General features: G+C 40.1%; 1 long non-coding RNA gene across 2 annotated transcripts; it reads left to right on the top strand.

Moving 5' to 3' along the window:
- Positions 255 to 1,039, top strand: LOC104780854. 2 transcript variants are annotated; one of them, XR_766821.2, is made up of 3 exons: positions 255 to 486; positions 571 to 632; positions 860 to 1,039. It is a non-coding gene; the product is annotated as an uncharacterized LOC104780854 (long non-coding RNA). The 2 variants fall into 2 exon arrangements; XR_766823.2 differs by having other exon boundaries at positions 857 to 1,039.

Genomic DNA, 10,223 nt, shown 5'->3' with positions numbered 1-10,223 from the left:
TGATGCAGGACTCCTGCAATTTAGAAAAATAAATAGCAATGTTTCTTACTGAATGATGCAAAACGTGTATAGTTTATATTAGCATCGTTTATATATAAGTGATTCAAAATTTAAACATTTTAGCATCGCTTATTTATAACTGACTCAAATTTAACATCGTTTTTTTATAAGTGACGCAAATTTATATATTATAGATTTATAAATTTATAAAAATGCATAACAAAATATTCTAGAACTGTGACACACAACACTAAATGTAGCAAATTCGTAGCAAAAATCGTTTGGAGACTAAAGAGCCGTCTCCGATCTTCTTATCCATTGTTTCCCTTGGTCTCTCAATTTTTCTTCTTCCCTCATGGCTATTGTTGCTGCTCATACTAACCGAGTACACTTACTATTACAAACCCTAATTTCGTCAAGCCCACAGAGATTCCATAAGAAAATGACGTTTTCTCTCCGGATCTTATTGTTTAAGTCCGAAGAGAGGTTTGCTTATCCTTTGGCATTATTCTCTCCTTTGCTCTGTTTGATTCCTTTTGTTTGTTTCTAATTTTTGGGTTTTATCTTTAGGAGAAATTGATTGAAATCGATTCAAGAAGTAAGCCTTTGTTCGACAACCATGAGTAAGTCGGGTAAGCCTCCAAATATGAATTATGAAGCCGTCTTTTTTTTTTTTGGTTTGATTTTTGTTAAACCAGGGAGATTTTTTGAAGAATTAGTTGTGTTGTTGAGTATATTTGTGTTGCTGTTAAACTCTTAGATTGGACTTTGTCTACTAATTTGCTGTAATTTTGTAGTTTCTCTACTCCATTCAGGGTGAATGATTGTTTATTACGGTTTTTTTTATTGTATTTAGCAGTAGAGACTCCTGCGAAGAAGGTGGAGGATGTAATGCCCATCTCAACTGGATTTGAGAAGGAGGAGCTTGACGCTGAAATAAAGGTGATTGCTTCTGTTTTATTTTTTTATCTAATGCAACTTAAGATCTGAATATGATTCAAGTGTGTTAATTTGATATGTTTTACTGTTAAGTCCACTTGCAAACATGATTTTTATCTCTTGATCATTTCTGGCATACCACAATGGGGTATATATCTCTGCTTCATAGTTCTTCTCTCCAGCTAATTACTTTTTCTTTCTCTCTCTCTCTCTCTCTCTCTCTCTCTCTCTCTCACACACACACACATAATGTCGACTAAGTGTTTGCTGAAATGCCGAGTTCTAATGGTGTTTTTCTTTTCTTTTTGTGTGTATGTTCTTTAAGGTGGAGTTTTGTTATTAGACTAAGTTACTACAAAAGAACAAAACAAAAACCTGTCAAATGAATGTTTTTTTATACTGCTCCTAAGTATGATGATGTCTACCTCAAGCCGCTCGTTAAAGAGACCAAAAGCAGTGCTCCTAATCTATTTATGCTTTTGTTTCTCTGTTTGTTCCTTTGGTTTATTGAGACTTGCTCCTTTTTTTTGCTGAGGTTTCAGGTTAGCTCATGGTAGTTTTACATACTGCTGTCCACATCCTAAACATCACTCCGTCGAAAGCTGTCCAAAATCAAATTCCCTTTCAACTACTATTTCAAAAACAACCAAAATATGATCACTTAAGGGTTTTCGGGTGTTTGTGTTTTCCTAATATCAATCACTCTCATCTCACCAAACTTTCAGCTAGGTCAACACCATGTCTCTTTCTTGGGTACCCCTCTTAACACTGCGGGTATAGGTGTATGGACCTCAAAACGAGAAAGATCATAATCTCTCGTCATGTCATCTTTGATGAAACCAAATTTCCCGCCGCGGAACCTCTCACCCCATCCGTCCCATACACTTTTCTTGACACCAGTGATGATACTTCTCCTCATTTTCAGCCCATTCTACAAGCTCCCTTCCCCACACCACCTCCAACACACACCCCGGCCCTTCCCCCTGTAGCTGCTCCACCTCCCACTGTCGCTGCTCCATCGCGTCACACTATGACCACTAGGTCCGGTATCTCTAAACCAAAACAGGTTCTTTCACTCATTACCAAAACCAAATCCCCTTTTCCTAAAAGTCACTTGCAAGCTCTCTCTGATCCCAACTGGAACCCGGCAATGACGGATGAACATGGTGCTATGATTAAGACTAAGACTTGGGATCTTGTACCGAGACCACATAATGTTAACATTGTGCGTTCTATGTGGCTCTTTAAGCATAAATATAATGCAGATGACGTTCTTAATAGGCACAAGGCATGGCTCGTGGCAAACGGCAAATCACAAGAAGAGGGCATCGACTATAATGAAACATTTAGTCCCGTCGTCAAGCCAACAACAATTCGAACCATTCTCAATGTCGGAGTTGCTCTTGAATGGCCATTCATCAACTTGATGTCCAAAACGCCTTCCTGCAAGGCAACCTTGAAGAAACGGTTTACATGCACCAACCTCCAGGTTGTGTGGACAAAAGCAAGCCCACGCATGTATGCAAGCTAAACAAAGCCATTTACGGCTTAAAACAGGCGTCCCGGGCTTGGAATTCTCGGTTCACGGCTTTTCTCAAGCTGATGGGTTTTGTGCAGAGCAAGGCGGATACTTCTCTCTTCATCTTCAAACGTGGTCGTGAGTGTGCTTACTTACTTACTTCTTTATGTTGACGATATCCTCTTGACAGCTTCTTCCTCTTTGCTACTTTGCAAGATAATTGCCAAGTTGAAAACAGAGTTCCCGATGACCGACATGGGCAAACTCCATCACTTTCTCGGCATGAAAGCAGATTTTAACGCCACCGGCCTGTTTCTAAGTCAATCTGTCTATGCGAAAGACATCATCCATCGTGCTGGTATGATCGATTGCAAACCCATGGCAACACCGGTAGACCTACAGTCCAAGCTCTCGATATATGATGGTGAACTCATTGACAATCCAACGTACTATCACAGTCTTGCAGGTGCTCTACAGTATTTAACATTAACGCGTCCAGATATCTCATAAGATATCTCAAATGCATTATTCGATACTTGCAAGGCACCATCGACTACGGCATTCAAATGACTAGAGGGCAGATTGACACTCCCACAGCCTACTCCGATGTCGACTGGGCCGGTTGTCCTGATACTCGAAGGTCCACCTCGGGTTATTGCGTTTATCTTGGTCCCAAACTCATCTCCTGGTCCGCAAAACGTCAACCGACACCGTCGCGATCCAGCACAGAGACTGAATACAAAGGCGTTGCCAACACCGTTGCTGAGCTCACATGGATACGAAATTTGTTGCTTGAGATACATCGCCCCATCAAATCTGCGTCCATCGTTTATTGTGACAATGTCAGCTCCGTCTATCTCTCCAGAAATCCAGTTCAACATCAAAGAACTAAACACATAGAGCTGGACATTCACTTCGTACGAGATAAAGTGGCCATAGGCGAGGTCCGTGTTCTATATGTACCAACATCACTTCAGTATGCTGATATCTTCACAAAGGGACTCCCCACTTCTATTCATCAAGAGTTTCGATCCAGTCTCACCGTTCGCAAATCCGACGATGTGACTGCGGGGGGCTGTTAGGAATGATATATTTACTTCTATATGTAGATTATCTTGTCAATATTCGATTGTATATAATCTCGTTAATTTAGGAGACTTCCCTAATGTGTAGAACCTCCATTGCTATATGTATCGATGTAATTCATTCTGAATAATCAAAGAATCATAAACACTTTCATGGGCTTCACTTTATTAATGGACTTTACAGTCCATATTACTTGGTCGACAAGATACACATTGCTTCCCTAATACCAAAAGCACCTTGCTTCACTTAAAGATACAAGATGCGGAAAGTTTCATACTTCTTCATTTCGTTGTTTTTTTGTTTCAGTGTGAGACTTTATGTTTTTTTAAATATCGTTGTAGGGGCATTGTCATCCTAAGATCATGAAGGCATTGCAATAACAAGTGGAGAAACTCACTTTTTATAACGATAAGTTCCCAGTGTTTACAGAGTGTCTCACAAATAGATTTGGTTATGATGCAGTCGTAATCACTAAGAATAGCAAGCACTATGCCTAGATAGAAATCAAGTTGGCAACGCAAGCGTGAACTTGATGGATTGAAACTCATGGAAATCCATCAGATTAGAGAAAAACTCTCTGCTTTTACTAATTAGAATGAAAAAGGTGTCTTGCGAATAACCTAAGCTCTATATATACGGAGAAGAAACCCAAAACATAAAAATTGAAAATTCTAAAAATTGAAAAGTGACATAGATAAATATTGAAATAAAAGATAAATTCACTAAATCCCTTCTACATCAGGTTATGATATGGTGCTTCTTATGAACATTGGTGTTGAAGGTGTAGAAAATTGCTTTGTATTATCACCTAACTAGTATATTTGATTTTCGATTTATCGACTACAGACCTACTCTATGTACGTAATTGTATAGCTTGTTCTTCTTGCTTTCTTGATTATTTGATTTTTGATTCCTCGAAGCATGTTAAACTTATTCTGTTTGGCTGTAATGCTTCGCTCATTCGTTAACCGTGTATTATATATACTAGTTAGGGAAAAAGATTATTAATTTTTTAAAAAAGGTTGATGACCAAAAATATTAAAACAAGTATTATATATGCCATGATTGTATGACTCGCTATTGATTCTCAAAATCGAGTTATTTTAGCTTAAGACCCTCTTTCTGATCTGGTGTCTTTCACTGGAGGTAGAATAGAGAAAAGACAGGAGTAAAACACTCTCCATTTGTTTGGTTTCATCCTGTTTACGAGCTTTTCTTCACTTTATCACTAAACTTTATCAAAGTGAATGAGCTTTTGTCGTGGTTCTTAGCTGTTGAATTTTCGTTTCGAAGCAAAGAGTTTGAAGGAAGAGTTTTCACCCGTTTATTCTATAAGGTGGTTCAAAGTGTCAAAGAATTTTAAATAGTTTGGGAATTTTAAGTTCTAGATCTCAGATCTAAAAAGTTTTTTCGCTGAGAGAAGTCATGTCTTCAGCTATGGATAGAGCCTTGATGGCTATGTCTCTGGAGGAGGAAGATGTGCCGTTCGACATGCCAAATCTACCAAAGTTTTCTTCGTGTGAGCAAAACATTTGCAGCTTGGTTGGTCGGACTCTTGATCCGGCTTCGCAACCGATGGATCAGTTGATTCGCCAAATGCCTCGCAAATGGCAGAAGACTGGAAGAGTCAGAGGGGTAGCCTTATCAAAGGAAAAATTCCAGTTTTTCTTTAATTCGGAGCATGATTTAGAGGAAGTTCTTGAGAAAGGAGTTCATACTTTTAATGAGTGGACTATTGTGGTGGATAGGTGGTACGAAAATCCACCAGATAACTACCTGCAGTTTACGCCTATGTGGATTCAAATGTGGAATCTACCGATCAATTTCTATACAAAGAAGGCTTTGACAGCCATGGGGGAGTTGATTGGTCAAGTTATGGAGGTTGCTTTTGATGTAGAAAAGCCTCAGCTGCAAGATTTCATTCGGGTTAAGATCAGGTTTGATGTCTCCAGACCTCTCAGAAGATCAAAGCGCATCAATCTACCAAAAGGCGAGCCTATTTCGATTAATTTTGAGTATGAAAGAGTCCAAAAAAGGTGTTTTGAATGTCAGAGAATGACGCATGAGAAGGAGAACTGCCCTATTTTTACTAAGAGAATCCAGGATGAATCAGATGCGAAAAGAGCTGGTCGCCCTACGGAGAAAATTCTGAAGGAACCAATCTTAAAAGCTTCTGATCCCCTGTTTGGTGTGCTTAAGGAAGACCAGGTGGGAGTTGATCCTACAACAGGAAGACCAAGAATTGCTCCAATTGTGCTGGAAGGCATGAGACAATACCTAAGGGTATCCTTTGAGGAAGGGAAGCTGTTGCGAATGGATAAAGTCAAGTCCTCGGTGAAGGAAGTAGAGAAAGATCTGTTTGCCCAGAAATCAATTCTAAGGCTAGAGCCTCTACCAATCTTCCACATGGATATTAATAAAGGGAAGGGGTTGGTTGTTAGCTATGAAAAGACCTTAGTCTCAGAGCCTGGTTTGTATCCTCATAAGCATCAGCAAAACCTTGGTTTGTCTGATAACTTTCTTGCTTTATCTCAGCCTTTTCAAAACAATCCTACGGTTGATGGAACTAACTCCTTTGGGGTGGGTTCTTCCGGGTTTGTTCAGAATAATCCAACGGTTTCTGGAAATAGTCAATTTTTGGCTAGTTCATTCGGGATTGTTCCTGCTAAAGCAAAGATAAGGAGGAAAAGACCGCAAAAAAATGTCAGGAAGCTAACTACAGAAGGGAAAGAAGATTTATTGGGGAGTCCTATGTTCAAGAGAAAAGCATATGATGAGGGTACAAGCACTGCAAAACAATCAAGGCTTAATCCTCAAGAGGTGATCCCAAAGGGGGGATTGCCTACACCTCAATGAGCATTATTAGTTGGAATTGTCAAGGATTGGGACGGTCTCATGATTTGGCAATTCCTCGTCTCAAGGAGATGCGTAAAAAATATTTCCCGGAGATGTTGTTCTTGATGGAAACAATGAACAAGAAAGACGTTTTGGTGGATTTACAAGTTTGGTTGGGCTATGACCGTGTTTATACAGTTGACCCGATAGGGAAGTGTGGAGGTTTAGCCCTTTTTTGGAAGAGCAGTGTAAAGGTAGACTTCCAGTATGTAGATAAGAATATGTTGGATGCTCAAGTACAGTTTGGAGCTTCCAATTTCTTTGTTTCCTGTATATATGGAGATCCAGACAGAAGGAACAGGTCTCATGTGTGGGAGAGATTATCTAGATTGGGCATAGGAAGAAGGGAGAGATGGTGCATGTTTGGGGACTTTAATGAGATAATGCACAATGGAGAAAAAAATGGTGGTCCTAGGAGGTGTGATAATGAGTTTAAACCATTCAATGACATGCTGAAGGTTTGTGATATGGTAGAGTTACCAAGTCAAGGAAACAGTTTCACGTGGGCGGGAAGAAGAGGAGAACACTGGGTGTAATGCAGACTCGATAGGGCTTTCGGTAATACTGAATTCATAAAACAGTTTCCGGCTTCAAACCAAGGTTTCATGGATTTGCGAGGATCAGATCATAGGCCAGTTTTGATTAAGCTGTTGTCTTCTCAAGACTCGTATAGAGGGCAGTTCAGGTTTGACAAAAGGTTTTTGTTCAAGGAAGAGGTAAAAACTACTATCCATACAACATGAAATAGAAACAGATCAGACTCTTACATCTCAGTGGCAGAGAGATTACGAAATTGCAGGAAAGCTTTAAGTTCTTGGAAAAAGAAAAATTCTCTTAACTCTCATGATATGATCACACTGCTTGAAGTTGCTTTAGAAAAAGTTCAATCTCAGGTGTGGCCAAGATTGCAAACGGTACATGCTTTAAAAAAAGATCTTGCTAAAGCCTACAGAGACGAAGAGATTTTTTGGAAACAAAAGAGCAGGAAGAAATGGTTTCGATGTGGAAATAGAAACACAAAGTTTTTTCATGCCTCAGTCAAGGAGAATAGACAAAGAAAGAGAATTGAAAAGTTGAAGGATGTTAATGGGAACTTCCAAGTCTCTGAAGCGGCAAAGGGAGAGGTTGCTGCAGCTTACTTCCAAAACTTGTTCACTTCGTCAAATCCGGTTAGGTTCGATCAATGGTTCGATAGTTTGGAACCAAGAGTCTCAGGGGAAATGAATGATAGTCTGATCGCCAAGGTGACTGCTCAAGAAATCAAAGAAGCCCTTTTTCGATTAATCCAGTAAAAGCCCCAGGGCGGATGGTATGTCTGCGCTTTTTTTCCAACATTATTGGCAAACTGTTGGGCCTCAGGTAACATCAGAAGTTCAAAAGTTCTTTGATGAAGGATGTATGCATGTTGAGTGGAATTATACCCATCTGTGTTTGATTCCAAAGACTCTACATCCTTCTGAAATGGGTAACCTTAGACCTATAAGCTTGTGCTCTGTGCTTTATAAGATCATCTCAAAGGTTATGGTGAAGTGGATGAAACCTTTTCTCCCAGAGATTGTTTCTGAGTCCCAATCTGCTTTTGTTCCTGAACGACTTATCACAGATAATATACTTGTTGCTCATGAACTGATTCATAGCCTGAAGGTGCATCCTCAAATGTCTTATGAATTCATGGCAGTGAAGACCGATATGTCAAAAGCATATGACAGGGTTGAATGGAGTTACCTAAGAAGTCTGATGCTAGCTCTTGGCTTTCATATTAAATGGGTCAACTGGATTATGATTTGTGTCTCTACTGTTACTTACTCTGTCCTGATAAATGATAGGCCTTTTGGTATGATCACTCCGCAAAGAGGCTTAAGGCAGAGAGATCCTTTATCCCCATTTCTTTTTGTCTTATGTACTGAAGGTTTGACACATTTGTTGAACAAGGCTCAATGGGAGGGAAGTTTGGAGGGCATGCAGTTGTCTGAGGGAGGGCCAGTCATTCATCATTTGCTCTTCGCTGATGACAGTTTATTCCTGTGTAAGGCTTCTTTGGAACAGAGTGTGGTTTTACAAAACATCTTAAAGGTGTATGGGTTAGCTACGGGACAAACTATCAATCTGAACAAATAATCCATAACTTTTGGTGCAAGAGTGACTGAGCCGTCAAAAAGATCTGTTCAAGCATCTATGGGCATTACAACGGAAGGTGGTGCAGGATCCTATCTAGGCTTGCCCGAGTGTTTTAGTGGATCGAAGGTTGATATGCTAAGTTATCTAAAAGACAGGTTAAAGGGTAAATTATCTGGGTGGTATGCTAGGTGTTTATCCCAAGGAGGAAAAGAGGTACTCCTAAATTTTGTGGCTTTGTCAATGTCGGTGTTTGCAATGTCCTGCTTTAAGCTCCCAAAAAAAACATGTGAGAACTTAGAGAGTGCTATGGCCGACTTCTGGTGGAATTCAGGAGAACATTCGAGGAAAATTCACTGGCAGAGCTGGGAAAGGTTATGCTTGGCAAAAGAGTATGGGGGGATGGGATTTAGAGATGTCCAAGTGTTCAACCAAGCATTGTTAGCTAAACAAGCATGGAGACTCTTACAAAATCCTGATTGTTTGTTAGCCAGACTCATGAAGAGCAGATATTACGAAGATGTTTTTTTTTAGATGCAAAAATGGGTCAAAGATCGTCCTTCGCATGGAGAAGCATTTTGTATGGAAGAGAATTGATGATACAGGGTTTGGAAAAGAGGGTTGGCAATGGGGCCTCAATGTTTGTGTGGATAGATCCTTGGATCGAGGATAATGGTCTCAGGGCTCCTTGGAGGAAAAACCAATTTTTTGATGTGGGACTTAAGATCAAAGATCTAATTGATCTACAAACAGGGTTTTGGGATAATGAGATATTGGAGGAGCTGTTCTTTCCTCAGGATATCATCAGAATTAAAGCCGTTAAACCGGTCATTTCCCAGGAGGACTTTCATATTTGGAAACATAACAAAAATGGGGATTTCTCGGTTAAATCTGCCTATTGGATGGCTCATCAAGTCAAAAGTAAGGAGCTGATTCAAATAGCATCACTACAGCCGTCTACTCTTGAATTAAAAAAACTGGTGTGGAACCTGTAGACGGATCCAAAAATCAAGGTGTTCTTATGGAAATTACTTAGTGGAGCCATCCCTGTAGCAGAAAGCTTGAATGGAAGAGGGATGATTGTAGATGAAAACTGCCAAGTTTGTGGAGAAAAGAGTGAATCGGTAAATCATTGTCTGTTTTTTTGTCCTCTGTCTCGACAGGTGTGGGCGCTCTCAGAATTTCCCTTTCCTCTGGAGGGATTCCACTCCGGTTCTATCTATTCCAATATGTTCCATCTTCTGGAAAATAAGGATAATAAGGCGTGGCCCCCAGAGCTAAGAAAAAGTTTTCCTTGGATAGTGTGGAGAATATGGACAAATAGAAACTCTCTCACCTTTGAAGGAAAATGCTTTAACGCAAGGGAGACAGTGGAAAAGATTAGAGAGGATGTTGCAGAATGGTTTGAAGCCCAGTGTGTGGGGGAGGAAGGAGAGTCTCTCCTAAACCAAATTCAAAGTGGGGGTCAAAGGAATGAGGTGACTCAAACTGGTAGGTGGAAAAAACCTCCGGAGAATTGGTTAAAATGTAATGTAGGCGCTTTTTGGTCAAGAAGGAACCAAAATGCAGGTGGGGCTTGGGTGTTAAGAGATGATAGAGGTGTTGTCCTACTGCATAGTAGAAGATCTTTTGCCAACATTCATTCAAAAGGGGATGCAAGTTTGAGATG

Source organism: Camelina sativa, chromosome 4, assembly GCF_000633955.1.
Source record: "Camelina sativa cultivar DH55 chromosome 4, Cs, whole genome shotgun sequence".
NCBI lineage: Eukaryota > Viridiplantae > Streptophyta > Magnoliopsida > Brassicales > Brassicaceae > Camelina > Camelina sativa.
Note: the sequence above shows the minus strand (reverse complement) of the source record. Positions and strands in the feature narration are given on the sequence as shown.